Below are 24,970 nucleotides of genomic sequence, written 5' to 3' on the forward strand. Positions count from 1 at the left end.
ATTTCTTTGTCATTTATTGAGTTTCCAAATGTATTTCCTATGTTTAAAATCATGACTCAGGACAATGTCTTTAAGGTCGCATTGACCTCATTGTAGATGCAGATTGGTTTTCTCTCCTATATTCAGTGTGGATAGAGTAATAGTGTGAATTTTAGTGTGATGGGCCCTAGCGTATGATGTGTGTATGTGTGTGTGACTGTAGATTCACTCTGTCCGTGGAAGTAGGGAGAATTTATATGCGCCGATCTGCAGCAGTTTCCTGGTAGCAGTATGATGGTTTTAGATTATTGTCTTGATCTGATAGATTGCTTGTACATAGGCTTTTGATTTATTGATTTATTGATTGATGTTGGTATATGTACTAATACTATATGTTGAGGTCGTCGTATTGAGTTCTATGTAGTGTGTACGGCTTCTGGAACTTGGGAGCTGGTGACGGTTCCGTAGTAGGGCAGAGGGAAGTGAGTGCTGCTCTCGGGGAAAAACGGGATTGTTGGCCCTGTACGTATGCGGGGAAAAACGTGTGACAATTGAAGTTGCGCGTCACATTGTCTGGGTTCGGAATCAGTGACATCGTCGTGTGTTACTATTAGGGACATATTTTCAGTATAAGAGGAGTGCGTATGGTAGCGAAGGTTATCTGTGAAACTCTGGTCTTAAGTCCCAGGGATCCGTAAGGTTCGCCGTTAAAGCTTATCACGGGAGGAGTAATAGGTATTCTCTGAGCTTGTCTGGAGGACTGGGCAGAGGTAAGCGCTGCTTGGTTAATGTGTGTTATAATTCTGTAGCGGGAAAGGCTGTTCGCTGTTCTCGGGAAAGGCAGGATTCTGTGTGCATGTGCTACATTTTCTGGTGTGAAAGTGCGTGAATGTATGAGCATTTAGTTGCTTGTGAGACTTTTAGGAGCAGTCCTAGAGGAAACAGTTAATGAATGCATGTTAGAAGGGCAGAGTAGAGGGATGTGCTACTGTGTCAACGAAAGTAATTATTCCGTGGTAGAGCAGAGGTAAGCGCTGTTCTAGAGAGAAGCGGGATACTTGTGAGAAAGACTTTTCTTTACTATTCAGTGGTTAGCGAAGCCGACAAAGGAGATGTTTATATGTTGTAACTAATAGATTTTGTAGAATCTGAAACGAAGTCTACTGAGAAGGCTTTGTAAAGGAGGGGTAGACGAGTGACAGGAGACAGAGCAGAAGCGTCTGCAGCGACTGCTGACGTCATTCGGACCGTGCTGCGATTGGGCAGTGGATCAGAACAGTGCTCGCGCTAGGATTGGTGCGTTGGTGTGAGCCGCGCAGGGATTGGAAGGAGTACAGGGTGACGTAGACGCTCCAGGATTGTTGCGTTGGTGTGAGTCGCGCTTTTATTGGACAAAAGGATCGCACAGTTGCGGAAGGGACTATAGAATATTGGTAAACGTTAAAATGTATTACCAACCGGAGGAAAAGAAGAAAAAATCCTTGTTCGGTAAAATAAAAAGGTGGTTCGACAAGGATAAAAACATAATAACTAGAGAAGGTGAATTGCTACCTCCAACAAGAACTCCTGCATCCTTCATGGTTGCGAAATATGGGTATCATACCTCTATATGGTTAGATAACTGGGCTAGGTATACTAAAGACGATGGTGTCTTAGCGTTCCCCGAACATGGTTCATTTAATCTGGCCGTGTTGAGAAATTTACGGGAAAAAATGATGTGTCTAGAGCCTAGACCAAGGCCGACACAGTTCGAGGCGTTGGTGGAATGGGAAGATGAGGTGCATGAGCGAGAAAAGCAGAGGAGTGGAGGCAACTATAGATACATTTTTGGGAGGAAATATGATCGTGAGACTCATCATGATCGAATGAGGAGATGGCGAGATGCTAGTATGTCAGAGGGATTATATCCTATGAGAACTGTTGAAGAAGCGGAAGGGAGGAAAGGTGCAGAAAAGGTGTCTGATGCAGAGGTGAGAAGGTATGGAGCTAATGATTATGAGGATGAGGTCTTGGATGATATGATTTACAAGAGACCACCTCCATATAGACCAGAACCAGAAGAGAGCACGCCAGTTGCTACTCCAATAAGAGATACTTTACGAATTGTTAAAACTGAGGCTGTGACACCTGATCTGAAAAGTGGTAGCTCTTTCACGGAAAGGGAGAGAGAGAGAGAGCGAGAGAGAGAGAATCGAGTCAGTGACGAGAAAACAAGAGAATTAGCCAGAACCACATCTGAGCTGACTGAGAAAATCCGAGAGTTGACGAAAAATCTTGAAGCAGTTACGGTACCTGTAACGATTGGTCCGGTTGTGCCTATTTTTGATAAACAAAGAATGGGTGAAAATGGTTTGACAGTTCCCTATGTTGGAAATGGTTCGGTTGGTACTTGTACTTTGGAGGAATCAAGAATGAGGACGGGAGAAAATAATTTGAGACAGTCGAGACATGACACATGTAGTGGAGGATTAGATGTGCAGCCTAATTCAGGATTGAATACTGGTTGTTTGGGAGGAACGATTTTGGAACTACAGAGGATGACCGAACAAGTCGGTGTAGTGAAAAAGTCTACTGAAATAACAGCTGAAGATTTGAATGATTGGTTGAAGGTTCTTCAAAAGAAGGATAAAGATTCACAGGCAATTGATGTAGCCAGGTTGCGCATAGAATTGGAGGAGCTTATTGCAGGGACAATTCCTACAGATATACCAAAAAACCATCATGATGGAGAGTTGTTATTTATGTGTAAAAGTATCACCTGGAGGGCTAAAAGTACACATGACAGGTTAAAAGCAATAGCGAGTGAACAAGGAGTTGACATGGATAAGGTGAAAGCTTTGCAGAAGCCTTACAGGGTGGATTTCTCTGACAAGGATATTGAAAATCTAAATGGTGCTGGTAGAACAGGACAGATTAAGGAAATGATTGCCTTATTGCGAAAATGGGGTGATGTGGAAAAATGGAAGGATAGATGGTACAAGAAAAGGGAAGATTCAGTGGACAGAACTTACTCAGCTTTTCCCATGAGAGAAAAAGAGAAAACAGTGGATGCTTATCCTATGAGAGAGATTCCTGGAGGAGGATACGTACATGTCCCATGGACTAGACAGGATATTTTGTCATTTACGAATGACTTCCCTCGACTGAGAGAAAAGCCCGTCGAGTGGTATAGGCAGGTAGATAGGTTTGTGAAATTGTCAAAAGTGCTGTGGATTGACCTGAATAGTCTGTTTGATATAATAGTTCCAGCAGACTTGTGGGCAGAGTGTAAAATAGTTGTAGATTGGCCTGCTAAAGAGTATCCAAGAGATCCGAAAACAGGAGCACCAGATCCAGAGGTAATGAAGAAATATGATCAGGTAATTGTGTTCCTGAAAAATAAAGTACCCCCCAAAGAGACAGACTGGGTTAAGATAGATCGAACACATCAAGAAGCAAAAGAATCAGTTCATGCTTTTTACGAAAGGCTGATACTGGCTTTTAAACAGTTCAGTGGAGATGAACATCTGGGTGATAAGGATTTGAGTCATTTTGTATACAGGTTTGTATATGGCCTGAGACCTGAAATCAGTGAAAGAATACGTGAGCATACAGTTGACTGGCAGAGTAAAAAGATTGATGAAATCTTGAGACATGCAAAGTACTTCAGTGATGAGATTGAGGCAAAACAGAGAAAGCTGAAAGAGAAAGCAATGTGGGCACAGGTGAAAGTTGCTGAGAGACAAGAAGCACAGTTGATGGAACAGGCAAATAATCCAGGAATTAGACCCAGATATGCGGGAAAAGGAAAGGGGAATTTAGAGGAGGCCAAGAAAAAGTTCCCTTGTCACAACTGTGGACAATTGGGGCATTGGAGATCCAAGTGTACCAATCCACCATTAGTGAGTAATGAAAATAAACCCTTAAATCAACAGGTGCAGAACGAGGGGTGTAATCAACAGCAGCAACAGCAGAAGGTTGTCAGACAGCAGAGTCAAGAGCCAAAACCGCCCTTGCCGAAGAATAGAGGGTCCCAAAAGTATAACCAGGACTCAGGATTCTACAATGATGAGCAGGTAAACAAACCGAGACGTTCTAACCTGGTACAGCAGTACTGGTTAAAGAATGAGGGGAGTGAGTCTGAAGGGGACTATTGACGGTGCCGAAGAGAGGAGGAAGAGTGCATACTTGGTGCAACTCTAGAAATAGACCAGGCAGGACCATTTGTAGATGGGAAAATAAATGGGGAGAGTGTTACTTTTTTAGTAGACACGGGAGCAACGAGATCAACTGTCAGGTCAGCAGATATTAGAAATCTTCCTCTCTCGGACGAAGCAATCCAAGTGGTTGGTGTAGCCAATACACAGATTAAGACTCGTCTTACTGAACCAGTAAGGTTAAGAATAGGGAAATTTTCAGACATGCACAGATTTGTAGTCTGTGACACCAGTCCAGTGAACTTGTTAGGTAGGGACTTATTGTGCAAGATGAACTGTACAATTTTTTGTACTCCGGATGGAATAGCTTTTGAGACACCAGATGAGGATGTTTTGTACCGGATGACTCTAGATAATAGAGAGAGTGAGATTGTTGGTACATATGCTGTGTTTAATCCAGATGATTTGCCTCAGGAGTTGAGACACACAGTGAAAACAGCAGTTTGGGATTTTACTGGAGAAGATGTGGGATTGATGAATAATGTAGATCCAGTGAAGATTTCAGTGAAAGAGGGGATTGTTTATCCTAATATTCCTCAGTACAGATTGACACCAGAAATAATTGAGGGAATAACTCCTATAATTGACAAGATGATTCAACAGGGTGTTTTGAGAGAGTTACTGAGTAGCCCGTGTAATTCACCGATAATGGGGCTAAAGAAACCTAATGGAAAGTTCAGGATTGTACAAGATTTGAGAAAAGTTAACAAAATTGTGGTGGCATGTTGTCCCATTGTGCCAAATCCTTCAGTGATTTTGTATCATATTCCTCATGATGCTGAGTGGTACACGGTAATTGATTTGTGTCATGCTTTCTTTTCAATTCCATTGCATCATGACAGGCAGCTGATTTTTGCATTCCGGTTTGGCCAGCGTATTTTAGCATGGTGACGTATCCCACAGGGGTATACAGAGAGTCCTTCGATATTCAATCAGTTGTTGAAAAAGTCATTGGAGAGTTTGATCATGCCTGAAAGCTCAGTACTAGTACAGTATATCGATGACTTACTTGTGGCATCAAAGACACGTGAAGCTTGTGAAGTAGATACCATAGCTTTACTGAATCATCTGGCAGATGGAGGGTTAAAGGTATCTCCAGCCAAATTGCAGTTTTGCAAAAAAGAGGTGCATTATCTTGGACACAATATTGAAAGGGGTCTGAGAAATGTGACTGATGACAGGATCAAAATTATCAGAGGAATGAGAGCCCCGATGACCCAGAGAGAAGTGAGGATGTTTCTGGGGATGGTGGGTTATTGTCGTCAGTGGATAAGTCATTTCTCCCTGATAGCAAAGCCATTGATTAAGTTGACCAAAAGTGAGGTGAGAGACCCATTGGAATTGGATGGAGAACAAATGGCAGCATTTGAAGAGTTAAAGAGCAGAATGTGTGAAGCCCCTGCTTTGGGAATGCCAGACTATGAGAAAGAGTTTGAGTTGTACTGCAGTGAGAGAAATGGATGTGCACTTTCAGTGTTAATTCAGAAACATGGACAACTGAGAAGGCCGATTGCGTATTTCTCATCGACACTTGACCACGTAGCTGTGGGTTTGCCAGGTTGCCTGAAAGCAGTAGCTGCTACATGCAGAAGCTTGGAACAGAGTGAGGGTATAATAATGGGATATCCTGTACGGGTATTCGTACCTCATGATGTGGCAATTCTTTTGACAAGAAGCAGGACTCAATACATGTCACATAGTCGATTGACTAAATATGAGAAAATAATTCTGGGAGCATCAAATGTGACTCTTGAAAGATGTGTGAATGTGAATCCAGCAACGTTGTTACCAGATGCTGACAATGTGAATGTTGGAGATGATGTTGATCATGATTGTTTGGATGTGCTTGACTACTGCACGAAACCAAGACCAGACATAAGAGATTTGCCATTGCCAGAGAGTGATCATGTGCTGTTTGTGGATGGATCATGTCTAAGAACTGATGATGGTGTGCTGAGTGCAGCATATGCGGTGTGCAAGGTTTCAGAAGTTATGGAAGCTTCGCCTTGGAAAGGAGTGAGATCTGCTCAAGTGGCTGAATTGGTGGCATTGACAAAAGCTTGTAAGATTGGGAAGAATCCGAGAGTGACTGTGATGACTGATAGTCAGTACGGATTTGGAGTCGTTCATGATTTCGGCCAGCTTTGGCTACAAAGAGGTTTCTTGATGTCGAGTGGGACTCCAATAAAGAATGCTGAAGTGATTGGAAAGTTGCTTGAGGCGATACAGCTGACTAAAGAGCTAGCAGTTGTGAAGTGTGGTGCTCATGGACAAGGAGATGATTTTGTTACTCTTGGTAATCGTTTTGCCAATGACATAGCACAGTATTGTGCAAAGAACAATCATTCGATTAATAGGGCACGAGAAAGGGAAATGTCTTTTTGTTCTGTGATGTTTACTAATGTCCTAGAAACGTGGGATGAAGTGAAACAGTTGCAGGATGAGGCAGGATATGAGGAAATGAGAGATTGGATTAAGGCAGGTTGTGCCCCAAGAGAAACAGATCATGTTTGGATCTATAGAGATGGTAGACCAGTTATGGCCAACTCGATGCTGTCGACAATGGCAAGAATGTATCATGGCCAGGGACATCTGGGAAGGGATGCAATGATTAGGTCTTTTAAACAAACCTGGTACAATGCAAAGTTCAGGTTGATTGCAGAGAGCATCTGTCAAAGATGTTTGATTTGTCAGCAGTTCAATACTGGGAAAAAGACAGTGGTGAGCCTAGGAACAATAGGCAGAGAAGGAGGTCCTTTTACCAGAATGCAAATAGATTTCATTGAAATGCCCCAAGTGAATAAATTGAGGTATGTTCTAGTGGTAGTCTGTTTGTTCTCAAGATGGGTGGAGGCCTATCCGACTAGGAGGAATGATGGAATAACAGTTGCAAAGTTACTGTTGAGAGAATTGATTCCTAGGTACGGGTTCCCAGTGACAATTGAGTCTGATAGAGGTGGACACTTCTATAATGAGCTTATGGGTTTAATCTGTGAAGCATTGAGCATACAGCAGAAGCTACATTGTGCATACAGACCAGAGGCTTCTGGAGTCGTTGAACAGATGAATGGCACAATTAAAAACCGAATTGGTAAAATGTGTTTAGCCACTGGAATGAAATGGCCTGATGTCTTGCCTCTAGTGCTGATGACTATTAGGTCTACTCCAGATAGAACCACAGGTTTGAGTCCGCACGAAATCTTAATGGGACGTGCGATGAGACATGCATTTGTGCCTGTCAACACGTTGATGACAATAACTGATGACATGATTTTGGATTACTGTAAAGGCCTGGCTGACGCAGTTCATTCTGTGTTTCACCAGGTTGGAGAAGACGCTACCACACTTGAGAAGAAGCAAGCCCATGATCTGAGTCCAGGGGACTGGGTGAGGATTAAGGTGCACAGAAGAAGAAATTGCTTGGTTCCAAGGTGGGGAAGGCCAAGACAAGTCATTCTGACTACGACAACTGCAGTAAAGTGTGCTGGTGTGAAAAACTGGGTGCATGCGAGTCATACTCTGAGAGTTCCAAATCCAAAGGATGGGACTGGTAAGGAGTATTTTGAAGAGTCAGATTCCAGTGATGATGCAGAAACTGAACCAGTGAGAAGGGGAAAAAATCCCGAAAGGGGTGAAGGAGAAAAAGAGTTGAGTGATTCTTTTCCCTTTCCAAGAGAGGTTTCAAGAGAAACATTGAGAGTCTCGGAGGAGAGATCGGATTCTGTAAGAGTGCCTGAAGTTCCAACAAGTAGTAGAAGAGAAAAGAGCAATTCCACAGAAACTACACCTGAATCAGATGAGGAGGTTGAAAATCCACTTGAGATTACACCTGAAGAAGCAGGGTCAGAAGAAAGAGAGGGACAGATTGCGGTAGACCCCCGAGGAGGTGTAGGGAACATTCCTGATGAGCTAGGTGAAGGGACAAGTAGACAGCAAGAAGATTGCGTGTCGGGGACCCGAGGAGGGACAGAGTTAGGGAAGTCTCAATTGGTGGTGGAAAAGACTGTGGAGCAAAAGAAAATTGTTGAAGAACAAGAGGCAAATGAGACAGAATCAGATGAGAGTGAGAATGAGAAATCAGAGGGTCGAGTTCTGAGAAAGAGAACTTGGATCGGAGAAAGAAATAATAGAGAAGTGAGACCAAAAAGGGTTGTAAGAGGAGATCTTTGGCTCAACAGGATAAAGAGGCTAAGGTACAGACTGACACGAGCAAATTCATCGAAAGCTGAACAGGTGAACGAGGTGTCGAGTCAGAATCAAGCAAAGGTGAAAAACAAAGGGTTACAAAAGAACCAGAGGAGATCAAGAGAATCAGAAAACCTAACCAGAAGTATAGGTCACCGGAATGGACGTACGTGGCACTGTCTGAAGGTGAAGAGGCAGAGGGTCAAGGAAATCCAGAGGGGACCGTACGAGAAGTGGTTGAAGAGAAAACTGTTGGAATCCTGAAAGTTATCCTGACTGACATTGGAGAAGAGTCGGATGCACAGGATGTTGTTGAAGATTTGATACAATTTGATGTTGCTGAAGAAGAAGTGAAAAGTGATGAAAATCCAAACTGAGTGAACTGAAGGAGTCACTTGGAGAAGAGTGAAAAGAGAAAATCTGAATTAACTGTGTGAAATAATCTAGAGTTCTAAAACTCAGTAGTGGAGTAGAAGAGGCTAAGTCAAAAGACACTGCCAAAGTAGTAAAATGGCTAACACAGAGAATAATCAAAGTAGATGTGCCTTCTTGAAAAGATGGTGTAGAATGTGCTGCTGCTGTACTGGATTATTAATGCTATTATGGGGTGTACTAGCTTTATTAGTTACCTTTAGAGTTACAATAGATACCTTTGGAATACATACTGAGAATGTGACCAATGTAGAGAAGAGTTCACAAAAAGTAGTTCCAACTAGAATTAGTAACATTTACGTACATAAAGATAGGTCAATTAATGATTTTTCTAGCAATGTTTTTTCAAAGTTGTTATACGAATACGTAAAGACAATGGAAGTTAGGGATTGCTACGTATGTATGCAATTACCTGCATCCGTTTCAGAGGGTGTTACTTATCACCATTTACCAGCTACGTATGGAATTTCATGTAGTGTGCTAAGTAGTGTTTTTTATTTGTTAGGGAAAATAGATTATGAGTTGTCTAACAAAGATAACATTTTTGGGCAATTGCCTATGAACAAAAGGCTGAATCCAGCTAAAGAAGCTAACATTTTTGGTGAGATTTTTATTGAGAAAGAAGAAATAACATTAGATTACATTTTTAGAAACAATTTAACTTGCAGTCTGAAAGAAGAGGAGAAGGCTTTCCTAGACATGGTAGAGGAAAGGAGAGTGGGCATGCATGAGAAGGCAGGGAAATATAAAGTGAGTGAGACAATTTGGGATATTGAGATGGGAAAGGAATTGAGGAATGGGGCCAGTCCAACTTTGGCTTTAGATGCACCACAGAAGGGTAAACTATGCATTACCAGAAAGAGATCCCAATATGATACATATTTTGTTGGGACTAGTGAGTGTCATGATACATACTTCATTGCAACAGGATGGGGTTTTAAAGGTGGTGAAAATCAAGTTTTCCCAGGAGTGTATTATGTTTGTGGGAACAAGGCTTATTACAAGTTGCCTGACCATTGGTATGGCACGTGTTATGTGGGCCTGGTCTTTCCAAAGATTTTCCATATAGATATGATAGAGGATGTAGAACACATTAATTTACTAACACGTTTTAAGAGAAAAACTTGGTCAGAAATTGTGGGTGATATTTTTGGAGCTTTAATTCCAGCAGTGGGAATTGCTTTAAATGCATATGGGATTCGGAAACTGTCTATTTAGCAAAACAAGACTATCCTGAACAAGTCAGATAGACAGGAACCTAACTGGGAAAAACAGAAGGTGTAGGAAACAATTTGATCCTTACAGACACCTTTATCTGAAAGGGAAGTGTTATCTCTTTCTATAGTCCCCTCACTCACCAGGGTTTCCCCACGGTGACATGCTTCATCATAGGGGTCCTCCCAGTCCTCTACGGACTGAGGCGTGCTGCGACTTGCGGTGTTACGTAGGAGCACTGAAAATTTAGTGGACTATGTGTGGTGCGAGTGAAGTAGTGGTGGAGTGGGAAAATTAAAATAATCAGCTAGTGGGCTACGAAATAAACTTTATTGGTGCTCTAAGCTGAAAAAATTAAAAACGGGGTAATATGCCACAATAGTAAGGCATGCGTTTTAAAATATATACATACGTAATGCAGTATGCGGTCCTGAGGTTTGGCTTTCATTAGGTGTCAGAAGCATGTGGGGTTCCACGTACAAATGTACGAGATCCCCGCATCCCCTCCAGTGACCATGAGGCACAGTGCTGCTTTTTATTAAATCAGTATACCAACGTGCATTACGTATGTATATATTTTAAAACGCATGCCTTACTATTGTGGCATCACACTTATTTCACCCTATTAAGGTCGACTAGGAGTGGTAAGTTTCTTGACACTGGGCTGGTCCCAGTGTAGTCCTGACGAAGAGCTGGGGAGCTCGAAACTAGTTGACTTCTTAATATGCTAGGCACACCTTCTCATTATAGTTAGGGTCCCTTGTCATATTACCCCGTTTTTAATTTTTTCAGCTTAGAGCACCAATAAAGTTTATTTCGTAGCCCACTAGCTGATTATTTTAATTTTCCCACTCCACCACTACTTCACTCGCACCACACATAGTCCACTAAATTTTCAGTGCTCCTACATAACACCGCAAGTCGCAGCACGCCTCAGTCCGTAGAGGACTGGGAGGACCCCTATGATGAAGCATGTCACCGTGGGGAAACCCTGGTGAGTGAGGGGACTATAGAAAGAGATAACACTTCCCTTTCAGATAAAGGTGTCTGTAAGGATCAAATTGTTTCCTACACCTTCTGTTTTTCCCAGTTAGGTTCCTGTCTATCTGACTTGTTCAGGATAGTCTTGTTTTGCTAAATGTAATTGTGGAGGATGAACCTAACTTTTACCTCTACTTCCCCTTATTTCTGAACTGATTCGGAAACTGTCAACAGTGGTGGATCGCTTATCGACAAGTACCGCTGGAGGGTTTCTTTTGGTAAATACGGAGTTGATTGCCGTACGTGCCATGTCTATGCAAAATCGACTTGCCCTTGATATTCTATTAGCCAAGGAGGGTGTAGTCTGCGGAATGCTGAAAGTTCTACATTGTTGCACTTACATTCCTGACGAAAGCAAAGATCTAAAGGTCTATATCAAAAATATTACTGATTTGCATGAAGAATTAGTACCACTGGAAGCTGAAAGTATCTGGACTAAAATAGCTAATAAGATAGTTGCTGTTAAGAGTTTTATTGCTAAGATAGGTAGTACCATTATTGGCAAAATATTATTTCCATTGACATGTGTAATTGTTGCTTTATTGATTCTAAGATTGGGATGTTTGTGTTGTAAAAACAGGGGAGGGAAAAAGAGAATAATTAGAAATGCTGAAAAGAAACATAAAAGGTCAAGGAGAGACCCACAAGAAATAGAATTAGAAGAATTGAGGGAGAGTGTGTATTTGGAGTCGAAGAGGGATGATGTGAGAGAGTCTGGTGTTTAATGTTCATAAAAGACATTTTCAATTTCTCCTAAAAATTGGGACTAAATTTTTTTTTTTGGGTTGGTTTTTGTGGTGATAAGATATCACCAAAGGGGGGATTGCTGGAGCAGGGTTTTCTGTTGAAAATTTATCGAGTTTTAAGCTCCAGTTTTGTTTATATGTTATGATTAAAATTACTAATTTGAGATTGTTAATTAATAGTTTGTTTTGTTGAATGTCCAGATTAATCAACACTACTAATGAGAGAAAACTACACGTGGGAATGCATATATGTTGCTTAATAATATGCGCAATTTAATTAAATGAGTATTGCAAAAGCATTATTTGTTTCGAGTTTGTGCTTTAAAAATAACGTGTGCTAATGCTTTATTGCGTTGCAGAACGCTAGATAATTGCACACACATAAGGGTATTAGGGGGAATTAACACTGTTTAATCATTATGATGTAGTAACGTTGCTTTGTGTTTCTTTTAATTAAGATGGTCCGTTTTGGCCTTAAACAAGAATACAGCCTGCGCTCGAGTGATTGAATTTTGACGAGAGGCCTTGCTGAACATGGTCAAAAGTCACCTGACCACAGCTTCTGCCTGAGTAGAAAGCTTCCGTGAGGACAGTAGCTCTGGGAATGATTCCAATTGTCCTTGGAGAAGGATAAAGCCACAATGAACAATGGTCAGTTAGCCGTGGCTCTGCTAAGATACCAAGGAAGAGCATTCACGAAATTAACATTTGCAAACTCGAGTTTCCTTCTTCCGTATTTTTATTTTTGTGATTTTTCCTGAGCGGAGGTTTTCTAAATGTAACCAAGAGACATCCTTTCCTGCTCGCTCTGCTTAGCGGCTCAACGGATATTCAAAGTTTGTTTGTAACTTTTATTTTGTCATTTCCCTTATAAATATGTTAGACTAGAGAGGGTCCGTGTTCATTGCGCTCATTACATTCATCGCGTTCCTTGCGTTTTGGACTTCTTCCTGAACTTATGCTGAGGACGGCAGCCCGAGAGACTTTGCCGAGAGACCTGTCCTGACCCATTTAGCTAGAATAGGTAACTATGAGAATAATGATTTTGCTATTGATTGACTTTCATTTTGAACTAATTTAGATAAATAAGCATTTGTTTGAATTCCAGTGTCGGGTGGTTATTTCTTTGTCATTTATTGAGTTTCCAAATGTATTTCCTATGTTTAAAATCATGACTCAGGACAATGTCTTTAAGGTCGCATTGACCTCATTGTAGATGCAGATTGGTTTTCTCTCCTATATTCAGTGTGGATAGAGTAATAGTGTGAATTTTAGTGTGATGGGCCCTAGCGTATGATGTGTGTATGTGTGTGTGACTGTAGATTCACTCTGTCCGTGGAAGTAGGGAGAATTTATATGCGCCGATCTGCAGCAATTTTGGGGGGAGGTGATGGACTCTAAGGGGACTGGGAAGGGTTGGGAAAAACACTGAGGGCCTCATTTACAATGTTTTGGAGTAGGGCAGTGCCACAAGCCTTCTTGCCGTGCTGCCCCACATCAAAAGAAAAGGGCAGGAATGTGTTGTATCTGTGAGATATGGTGCATTTCTGTACTCTTCCCCAGCGCTGGTGCACAATTGTATGCAATGTGCCAATGTGGGAATGATTGGGGCTTATTTAAAAGCCCCTGTGAGCCACCAGAATATCACTTTTATTGACGGTAGGGTGGCGCACAGTGTAGTGTCATATTTACAAGGCCACTTAAAGCCACCTGAGTGACTTTCATGGCCTTGATATAGTGTGATGCAATGCAGCGCAGCTTGCTGTGTTGCCTCACACTGCTATGGGGATGCATGCCATGGGCATTACAGTGGATGTTCCCATGTAACACCCATGGCATTTGACAAATTTTCAGATTTACAACATTCTGGGAAGGCATCAATAGCTTACGCCTCCCCACGGGAGACATAATGAAGAGAAATAACTTTATTGCTCCTTTTTCTTTCCTCTTTCTATGCGTGCTGCTTTCAGCATCACACTTAGAAGAGGGGAAGCACCTCCATTGATTGTTTTTGTTGTACAAACACAATCATTCCTACAACACAGAGGGTGCCTTCTGAGGCATGACAGTCAATTGTGTGCCAGCCCTGGGGAAGAGGGCAGAAATGTGCAGTATCTCATAGATACAGCACATTCCTGCCCTTTTCTGTTGACATAGGGCAGCACAGCAAGAAGGGATGCGGCACTGCCCTATGCCAAAAGTTTGCAAATGAGGCCCACTGTAGTGCAAAGTGCACGTGCTGCAAGATTGTTCTCCTGCATCCTTTGCAGTATAAAACTTTCTTGAAATTGATAAAGACCAAGTTGAAAAAAACATCCAAAAAGGTTGATGGACAGGCTCTAGAACTTGATGATTAAGGGTAGAAGTCCTAAACTGTTGGTTCCATAGGACCTATGCTAGGCTTCATGAGGCCCAGTTCTGCACATATAAGAGGAGAACAATGGGGTCAGGTAGTCAGATATCCTAAGGAGAACTGCTGCTTGGCACATCACCAGCAATACCAGATGACGAAGAAGTGTCCATTAGCGGACTAGATAAATGAATGAATTAATAAAAATTATTAGCAACAATGTACACCAATAAGGCAGCTTGGTGTCAAAACAACACAGGAAATACAGGATAATAAATCATTTAACAAAACAGGTGAGTATTCAGAGCTTTGCTAAAAGAGGTATCGCACATGATGACCTTGATCTCTTTAGAAGATCGTTCCAAGGCAGTAGACCAAGCAAGAGAGAGACCCTTCCGCTGCTCTGGCTTTCCTGGCTGGAGGTGCGATAAAAAATAAACAGTGGGTGGAAGTGAAGAGCCCTGGATGGCATACAAGAGGAATGCACGTGAAGATTTCTCAATGCCATTGAAAAACGTGATGCATGAGACATAAAGCCTTATAGACACCCATTTGGAAGCTGTGCTAGGGAAATATGGGTCTGCAAGAAAATCCACATCTCCTTAAATCACAGGCCAATGGGACAGCAAACTTTCCAACCGGCTACAGCAGCATCGGACCAGAAAGTTCAATCAATCAATCAATAAATCACTGCATTTGTAAAGCGCGCTACATACCCGAGAGGGTCTCAAGGCGCTGGGGAGGGGGGGTGCTACTGGTCGAAGAGCCAGGTCTTGAGGAGTCTTCTGAAGGCCAGCAGGTCCTGGGTCTGTCGTAGGATGGTGGGGAGAGTGTTCCAGGTCTTGGCGGTGAGGTAGGAGAAGGATCTGCCGCTGGCGGTGGTTTTTCGGATGCGAGGGACTGTGGCGAGGGCGAGGTTGGCTGAGCGGAGGCTTCAGGTGGGGGTGTGGAAGCTGAGTCAGTTGTTGAGGTAGGTGGGTCCGGTGTTGTGCAGTGCTTTGTGTGCGAGGATCAGGAGCTTGAAGGTGATCCTTTTGTGGACGGGGAGCCAGTGCAGGCCTCTCAGGTGGAGTGTGATGTGGCTGCGGCAGGGGACGTCGAGGATGAGTCGGGCCGAGGCGTTCTGAATGCGTTGGAGTCGTCTCAGGAGCTTGTTGTAGTTCCTGAGTAGAGGGCGTTCCCGTAGTCGAGTCTGTTGGTGATGAGGGCCTGGGTAACGGTTTTTCTCGTGTCGAGGGGGATCCATTTGAAGATCCTGCGGAGCATACGGAGGGTGTTGAAGCAGGACGCGGAGACGGCATTGACTTGCCTGGTCATGGAGAGAGTGGAGTCGAGGATGACCCCCAGGTTGCGTGCGTGGTCCGTGAGTTCCGGGGATGTGCCTAGTGACGTGGGCCACCAAGAGTCGTCCCAGGCTGATGGGGTGGGTCCGAGAATTCAAGATAAAGAATGTTGCAATAATCCGCTATGAAAGATATATATGCTAATGAAACCTAAACATGATACTTTGAAGACAAGAAGGAAGTTGTGCGTCTTCCAATTTTATGGCAAGACAGGAGGCTAGAATTATGCATAAATCTTTTATTACTTTCTTCTGAGATGCAACAACAACTCTAAAGCTTCCCAGAAAGGAACTTAAAACATCACAATCAAAAAGAATGTTCATTCCCTATAAAGAGTCTGCATCCTCCTTTTTCTTCCTCTTTTGTTGCTGCTTCTGGGCAAGATAAGTATTACTTGATGTTCATTTGAAGAATGTATTTATTTGACTGAGAATGTATTTTTTGAATGAGAATGTTTGCATTACCCAATTTTCGGGTAAGGATGTATGTTAGAGAGTATGTACTATTTATTTAGAAATGTATTTTGAAAAATTATAAATTTTAAAGATGTCGAATATTTAAGAATTTGTTTTGTAAGTTTAAGGTGTTTATTTAAAAGTAATTGATTTATTAAAAGAAAGAAATGGGTTTTAGGTGGCCAAAATGATAGGGAGTAAAAGGACTTACTGATTATTTTTTTTAATCCGAGTGCGATGCGCTCGCGAGCGTGCAGAGAGTCAGTTTAATGAAATGGAGGTGGGTGCAGAGCGTGCACTCTTTTAGACTATCAACATTGTTATGTTTCGTTTTTACTTTGTTTCAATGAGGAATTAGAAGTAGGGTTAGCTTTTAGGCTGTTTCCTCAGTCATTAGGTCAGACAGCTTGCTAGGCAACTGTGAATCCACCAGAAGATCGTTACTGGTCAAATTGCGATTGTAACGCTTTGAGAAGGACTAAATGTGGAAATTGAGCTAAAAAAAGTGAAAGGAAAGGTTTTTAGGAAAGGAGAATTTCTAATTAGTATTATTTGGAAAAGGAAAAGGTTATTTTAAGAGGGTGAATAAGAGGATTTTGTGTTTATTTGAGGAGAAAAGCAATATTTAGAGGTGGTTTGCAATTATAAAAAATAAAGATGGTGAATGAGGAGAACAGTAAATTGGCAGGGGATGAAAGGAATGAGAGTTTAAGGAAAATGGTGAGTGATGAGGTAAAGACAGTGGTTCAGGAGGCATTTAAACAATGTTTAGGGAAAAGAGGTAGGAAAGAGATGGATGAAGAAGAATTGTATTCAGTTTCAGAGGATGAGAAAAAAATAAGGATCCAAGAGAAAAATGTTTTCAAAAGAGGAAGCACTTGGAAAGAAAATGAGGCCCAAGCACCTCACAGAGTTCAGGTGTCCGAAGCGGCACAAGGAAAGGTCAGCGAAACGCTGAAATTGAGGAGAATGAGGATGAGTTTAATTCTCATGGAGGAAGATCAAGTATAAATATGGAAAAATATATACTTGATTTAGAATACAAGGATGAATATGAAAATGAGGAAAGTGTTATAAGCATAGCGATAGGACAATTGGAAGATAAGTCTATCAAAGACCCGTTTGGGGAAAATTTATTTAACTCTAAAGAGATTAGACATCCAAGGGGAAAGGATTGGTGGCTTCTGGAAGATGTGTCGCAATATATTAAGATCAGATTGCGTCAACCTCTGGAGAGAGAGGAACGTAATTTGATGAGGGCTGAATGCTCAAGGCCTGTGATTGATGACAAAGTGACCATTACTCAAAATTTGGACCTGGAATTAATAACATACATGTTTAAAATGGGTAAGGACCAGAGAAAGGGTTTGGAGAGGTCACTGAAGAACTGTCAGGATAAGCTGTTAGATGTTTTAGGACCTCTAGATAGAATATTTGATACTGTAGAAGTGTCTTTACTGAAAGGAAGTGATGTGGATCTGACATTGTTGAGAGGATGGTGTCAAAGAGCCATTTGTTTTTTGGGAACCCCAAAATCCGGGACTTCTTACTGAAAGACGGAGAACACTTTTAATGCATATTAACCCAAAATGAAGTGAGTTTGCTAGGAAGGAGTCAACTGATGAGGCAAAAGGTTTGCTCTTTGGAGGGGGTCTGGTTAGATCCATGACTAAATATGTACAGATATTTACTAGTCTGGATAAAGCTCAACCTAATGTGAGAAGAGTATTTCAAAGAAATAGTTTTTATGGAAGGGCAGGTAGGAGAGGGCAAACTACTGGCCGGGCAGGATTTGGTGCCCAATATCAAAGTTCATTGTATCAAGGAAATGGTGGATACAGAGGACAGACTACAACTTGTCAGTTCTATCCACAGAGAGGGAGATCACAAGGAAGAAGAGGATCCCGAACAAGGGGACAATCCTTTGGTAGAGGACAGGGACAAACACAAGGTGAGTTTTGGTTCTATCCCGTTAAAGATAGGAGGAAGGTTAAGATTTTTCGTAGGTTCTGCAGATGGTATCTGGTTTTGTAATAGAATTTTATGCAGATCCTGTTCAGATAAAAGAACCAAAAGAGTTGATTTTTCAAGAAGATGTAGTAAAGATAATTCAGGAAGAAGTAGATCAGATGTTAGAAAAGGGTGCAAATATTCAGGTAGAGGAGGATGTCAGAGGATACATGAGTACATTGTTTGTTGTAGAGAAGAAGGAGAAAGGTTGGAGACCTGTGATAAATCCAAGGAGTCTCAATCAGTATGTGACTTATCATCATTTCAAAATGAAGGGAATCCATTTGCTAAGAGACTTGTTACATGATCAGGATTGGTTGGTGAAGATAGACTTGAAGGATGCTTATTTCACAATTCCCATGGCAAAAGAGAGTTGACGTTATTTACAATTCAGATGGAGAAATCAGTTATATCAATTTCAATGCCTTCCTTTTGGGTTGTCAGCGGCACCCTGGTGGTTCACAAAGGTGATGCGTCCAGTAATTGGCTTTATGAGGGAGGGAGGTATGAGACTGATAATGTATTTGGACGATATTTTAGTGATGAATCAGGATGCAGATTTACTTCTGGAGGAGTTGGAAGTGTTGATGGAGTTGTTGAGGAATTTGGGTTTTGTGATAAACATGGAGAAGTCAGTGGTGTGTCCATCCCAGTTTTTGTAGTTTCTAGGTTTTGTGGTGGACACAAAGTAATGTTGTTTGCGTTTGCAAGAGAAAAAGGTAAAAAAGATAAGGCAGGAAGTGGTTTGCATGGCAAGGAAGGAGAAAGTGAAGTTGCGGGAGTTAGCTCGAGTGATTGATCGCTTATCTTCTTCAATTCAGGCTGTATTTCCAGGTCCACTGCATTACATATCTCTTCAGCGTCTAAGTTGCAAAGACTGGCAGAAGGTTTTTGGTACCGAGATGAAATCTATTTGAATAAAGAAGTGAAAGAGGAATTATGGTGGTGGAAGGAAAATTTGGAAGCGTGGAACGGAAGGCGATTTTTGGTTCACAGCCAGATTTTGTGATAGAGAGCAACGCAAGCAATCAAGGTTGGGGTGCATCTTTTTTGACAAAGCAGACAGGAGGTGTTTGGTCTTTGGAGGAGAAGAAAGAGCATAGAAATTGTTTGGAAATGCAGGCTGGTTTGATGGCTTTACAAAGTTTTCAGAAAGATCTATTGGGGAGTTCAGTTCTTTTACGAATGGACAATGTTACAGCAGTTACATATATGAAGAAATTGGAAGGAAGCAGATCAAAGAGATTGACAGAGTTAGCAAAGGAAATTTGGTATTTTTGTTTGGAGCACAAGATAGATTTGAGAGTGGAGTATCTTCCAGGGAGGATGAATGTGGATGCTGATTGCTACTCAAGGAATGTAATAGATTTCAGTGTTTGGATGTTGAACAAGGTTGTTTTCAGGAAGATAGTAGAGGTTTTTGGACCTTTGGAGGTGGATTGGTTTGCATCCCGCCTGACGTTTCAGTTGCAGAATTATGTGAGTTGGAGGCCAGACCCAGGTGCTATGGCGGTAGATTCTTTCCATCATAATTGGAAAGGGATAAAAGGCTATGCATTTCCTCCCTTTTCAATGATTCAGAGGGTTTTGGTTCCGGTGAGGAGGCGGAAATGTCGCTTGGTACTGGTGACTCCTTTCTGGAAGTGTCAGCCGTGGTTCCCGTTGGTAATGGAGTTGGCTGTGGAAGAACCTTTTCTGATTGTAGCAAAGAAGGGACTTTTAAAGGGTGTATATGGGATGGAACATCCTTCGGTGACCTCCGGTTTACTCAACCTTCTAGTTTGGATGATATCAGGCATTCAAGAGGAGTGTCAAGACCTTCGGAATCAGCTTCAGAGCTTCTCAATCAGTCTTGGGCACCTGGGACAAAGAAGAGATACAGGAGTGCATGGAGAATTTGGAGTGGTTGGTGCATGGAGAGGGATTTGAATCCGTTGGAGGCGGATGATGTAGAGGTTGCAAATGTTTTAGCTGATTTATTTGAGAAGGATTGTCTTAAAGTACAATGAATTGTTATAGATTGGCTGTGGAAGCTGGGCATTCTTTAGTTCAAGGTATTTCTGTTGGAAAGAGTCCTTTAGTTTGTAGAGTGATAAAAGGAATTTGTTTGAGGAGACCCCCTTGGCAAAGTATAAGTCTTTGTGGGATGTGGATTTGGTATTAAAGTTGTTTCTGAATTGGCCACCAAATATGTATCTGGAGACTAGAGTGTTGTCTTGGAAACTAGTGACTCTTCTCTGTTTGATATCTTTTAGGAGGGTTTCAGATGTTAATGCGCTTGAGTGGACTAGACGTTTACATCAACCAGATGGTGTGCTTTTTAAAATTTGCAGAAGAACAAAGACTGTCTGATTCCATTTTTTATCCAAGATTCAATGATTCACCTAATCTTTGTGTGGTGCATTGTTTGAAAGAGTATGAGGCACGTATGTTGGAAAAAGAGGTGATGGAGTGGATCAGCTCCTGATTTCGTATGTGAAGCCTTTTAGGCCAGTGAGTAATGCCTCTATTGCCAGATGGGTTAAATCCATAATGAAAGAGGCTGGTATTGATTTGACAAAATGTACTGCTTATAGCGCAAGAGGTGCAATGGCTAGTAAGGTTTGCATGATGGGCGGAAGGATTTTAAAGGCAGCAGATTGGTCTTCTGCAGAGACTTTTAGGAGGATTTATCTCAGGAAGGTTGATCATGTGTCAAAGTGTGTGTTGAAAAGCTTTGAACATGCATAATGCTAGTCTCCTGTCTTGCCATAAAATGACGATTCTTATAGGTTTTCTGAATAAAGACTCGAGATGTTATTAAACACAAGGAGGCTAGCATTATCCATCCCATCCTTCCCTTGGGAGGTGAGGGAGTTTTTTATTTTGTAAGAGAAAAGAATAAAAACTATGGTAAAGTTGTGTTAACATAATTTATGTGATTTTGAGGTTTTGTTAAGGTTTAATTTTTTTGCTAAGGGTATATTTTCTTTATCCTGTGTTGTTTTTTTCTTTTTGCAGATTAAATGGTTTAATCTTGAGAAGAAGTTTGTTTATTCTATGTTTTTGAGGAAGCCGAACAAAAGAGGAAGAAAATGGAGGACACAGACTCTTGAGGATGAACATTATTTTTGATTGCAATGTTTTAAGTTCCTTTCTGGGAAGGTTTAGAGTTGTTGTTGCTGCTCAGAAGAAAGTAATAAAAGATTTATGCATAATGCTAGCCTCCTTGTCTTTAATAACATCTCAAATCTTTATTCAGTAAAACCTATAAGAATCGTCATTCTTGACAGCAGTAAGACAGCTCTTCATATTATCAGCAATATTAAGCACTAATCGGTCAAGCCTGGCAATAGAGTTGTGTCATCAGTTTAGGAGAGGACAAAACAGCAAAATTATCTAACAAGCTGTATCAGAGGTTGAATATAAGTGTTAACATTGGTAATAAGGAGGAACCCTTACCACAAAACCAATGCATAGCTCCTCTGCATACAGGAATTTAAAGAGCAAATCTATTCGAAAACATAGCCTTTGCAAGAAAACAATGATTTCATAACCAGCAGATGGGTGGTAGATCCAGTAGGCATTCTGCAAACTGGCAATTAGCTTCCTTGGTCTAGTACCATGTCTTCTGTTGAATTATCCAAAACATGCTCTTCATGGTCCTAAGACGACCAGATAGAGAAACTTGTGCGTGTTATGTTGTTCTTGTGTCCTTCGTTAAGTTTTCAAGATATACGCAGGATTTTAAACCCAAGACAATCAGTATATAAATAAATAACAATATATAAAATATTATTGCAATTGCCTTAACCCATGCCACATCTCCTTCCTCGTGCACTGCCAAAGGACCTAGCTTTAGATATTCTTAGAGGGCGTTGTTCTGGGTCAGACCTGGTAAACAGCATCTCTCCGCATGCGTACTGGATTGAAGCAGTGTGAGGTCATCTTGAGAGCCCAGATGCTTCGACTCTCTTCCATGGCATACATTCAAACGAGATCCTAAATAGAAACACCTTTGCTAACGTGCATAGGGAAAGCAGTATTTGTGCTGAGAATGATCCTCATCAATGAGCTATATGACAGTGACGGCAATGGCCTTATCACGATTTCTCAGAGGACATGTTCCTCCCAAACCACTCAATTAAATATTCTCTTACTATAGGTCAGTTGTCTATCATTCCTAAACGCACTACTATAGCAGAGACTTAGGCGTTTTACTGCTTGTGCCTTTTTAATCCGGCTCTTGTGAAAATATAAATGTTTTAAACACATTTTAGAGGGCGAATGCGTGCACTAAATTATTATTATGCTAATCGAACATAAAGGCCCAGATCGCAAAACATTTTTGACTGGCACTAGTTTCTCCAAACATCTCTTGCCACGGTAGCATGACAACAGAAAGTTTTTGTGGTGCTTTGTTTTGTGCTGCGTTATAGCTCTTTGGTTGTATTGTGTTGGACGGTGGTTGGATCCTGTTTTTACTTTTATTTTGTGTTATGCGATGTTATGTGTTAAATTGTCATTATGGTGCTTTGTATATGGCATTGTGTTATATTCGGTGTTTTTTTTTTAGATATGACAATAATGCTGCTATATTACCAGAGAATAAAACCGCAAGGTCCTGTAACAAGCAACCATTTGCCACTGCCTGGGGGTGTAAAAGGGCACTGCTCAGGTCTTCAATTACTTAAGACACCCACCAGCCCCAAACTGTGGACCTTAACCTGTGTTCACTCTGTTTGATACACCCCAATCTCTCATGGCCTAGAGGGTAACATTTCTAATGTGCCCGGCTTCACAAAGGAATTATATGTTTATGTTTATTTTTAACTTTAATAACAACCTCTCGATGTTCTCTTTGAGGTGATTGAAATTTGAAACAGTTTTCTTTTAGCCTCACTATATATAACACAGGGTCTCTTCAAAGTTCCATCCAGTACCAATCAATTGGGTGATATAACAACCTGAAGTGTAGAAAACATTGGGCGGCCTTATGAGTCCCCGTGATTTAAGCGTGGGCTACAGCAATGCTGAACGTGTGACGGTTGTCAGATATATTTATATGAGAATTCTCCATTGAGTTATATTTTCATGGAAAGCATAGTCATAAATAGCAATTTTCCCGCACCACTAGGGAAGGACAAACCGCTGAAACTAAGCATTTGAAGATTCAAAGGAATATATAGAGGCTTATACAATTACTCTGATCTTAGAGATAATGTGAATGCACATGCAGTTGTGCATATGCGGAGGACTAGCATTGCCCATCCACAGTTTGCATATGTGAATCATGGATCAGCATAGTAAATTAAAGCATAGGGTCAGAACCTTACAAATGAAATGTTAAGGTTGCCATTCTCAAATGTCTGCAAATGCCATACTGTAAATGGAAATATAGGTATAAGGTTATTTTATATACTTACATTATGTAGAAGAATTACATAAGTGTGCATAACATTACAAACGATGGAATTGAGATAACCGATTTGAAGTATAAATTCCTACCCTATCAACTCATAGCTGCAGATTAGTAGCCCCTCTCTCTCTCTGCTGCGCCACTATGTCCATTATATGTAAAACAGTTAAGACATCAACACTGAAGATGAAGATACATTTCGCTGCTGAGCACAGCAGGCAGATATTGCCGTACACAGTGTTGTGTCTGTGCTTGCTAAAGTACACTTTTCAGTGTGGCTCTACACAACCTTAGAGTTGTGTAATGTGAATAAAGAAGTCGACAGGAGAGCGCGGGTTAGGTTATTGACAGCAAGCCTTCAAAGTGCGTCATTTTACCAAGGGAGTCTCTTCCACGACTGATTCAGCTGTCACAGGGGCAGGCGCTCATGGTGCCGACGTTCTAACGGCTGAGACCAAGGACGTAAGGCAGCGGGGAGGAAAACGAGACGACGGACAAGGGAACAACCCTCGAGGAAAACACCCCACTGATTTAATGCCTGGGGATGGAGAAATTTACCATGTGCCACGCAGCCACGTAAAGCATAACTAGTAGGATGACAAAGGCATCTGAAGAAGAATTTTACCAGGATACTGTCACGATAGCTCGTTTTGGTCGTGGATCACGTCAGCCAATTACTTCCGAAAGCCAGATTGCATCAGCGCGGTAATGCTCTCTCCGCCATGCTCCCTCCATTTCTGATTGAGTTCACCTGGGGCCAGTGACATCGGTTCACGAGAAAACCCCCAGGTGCCTGTGAATAATCAGCATTCGCCTCTTTTCATCAACCTACTGATTCAGGACAGCATCCTGACGCGTGTCCTCATTCCATTTATTAATGGGGAACCTTTTCTCTAAAGTTACATTATTACGTGTAAGGAAGCCCAACAGGCCTTTTTTAGGTCTCGCCTGACCCAGCGCATGCGCTGGTCTGGCGAGACTTATTGAGAGGGCTCCAAAAAGTGCTACAAGGCCAGCCTAGAGCTACAGTGCATGTGCGCGGGCGCGCGCGCCGCGCTTTACCGCCATTACTTTCGGTTTCGCGGCCGCACGGCCGCTTTGATGTTTGATCGTGATCCCGATCGCGATCACTTACACTTTCGCGGCCGCATGGCCGCTTTGCATAGCCAATAGGTCTCGCTTTTGGGACCTTATAAGTATTTAGTTATGCAACTGTTGCATGGCTAAACACTTATAAGGTCCCAAAGGCGAGACCTATTGGCTATGCCAATGCTTGTTTGTATTACAGTCAATTACTTCAATACAGGAGTCGGGTGAAGACTGACAGGGACACCTTGAGTTTGTCCTCTTATTTAACACAATATCTGCCCCCTCGTACTTTGATGGGGGGGAGTGGTATGCCTATGTTATACTCCAACATTTGTTTAGATTTAAAAGTGAACATTCCTGCTTTGAATAGTTTCTGGTTTTTACCATTGAGAGCAGAGAGAATGGATTAGAAATGGAATGTAAATATATTTGGAAAGTATTGATTAATGCGAGGTTTAATCAGCTCATCAATACATACATATTTAATTATGTGTATTTGGATCTTCAATGAGAATGCTGGTATGGCTATAT

At 41.6% G+C, this 24,970-nt stretch overlaps 1 long non-coding RNA gene across 1 annotated transcript in view; it reads right to left on the reverse strand.

Moving 5' to 3' along the window:
* Positions 1-24,213, reverse strand: part of LOC146789909 (uncharacterized) — a 44,300-nt gene extending 20,087 nt beyond the window's left edge. The window contains exon 1 of the long non-coding RNA XR_014969875.1: positions 23,976-24,213. This is a non-coding gene — a long non-coding RNA (uncharacterized LOC146789909). The remainder of the gene's footprint in view (positions 1-23,975) is intronic.
* Positions 24,214-24,970: the final 757 nt, after the last annotated feature.

The sequence above is a fragment of the Triturus cristatus genome, chromosome 10 (assembly GCF_964204655.1).
Source record: "Triturus cristatus chromosome 10, aTriCri1.1, whole genome shotgun sequence".
Classification (NCBI taxonomy): domain Eukaryota; kingdom Metazoa; phylum Chordata; class Amphibia; order Caudata; family Salamandridae; genus Triturus; species Triturus cristatus.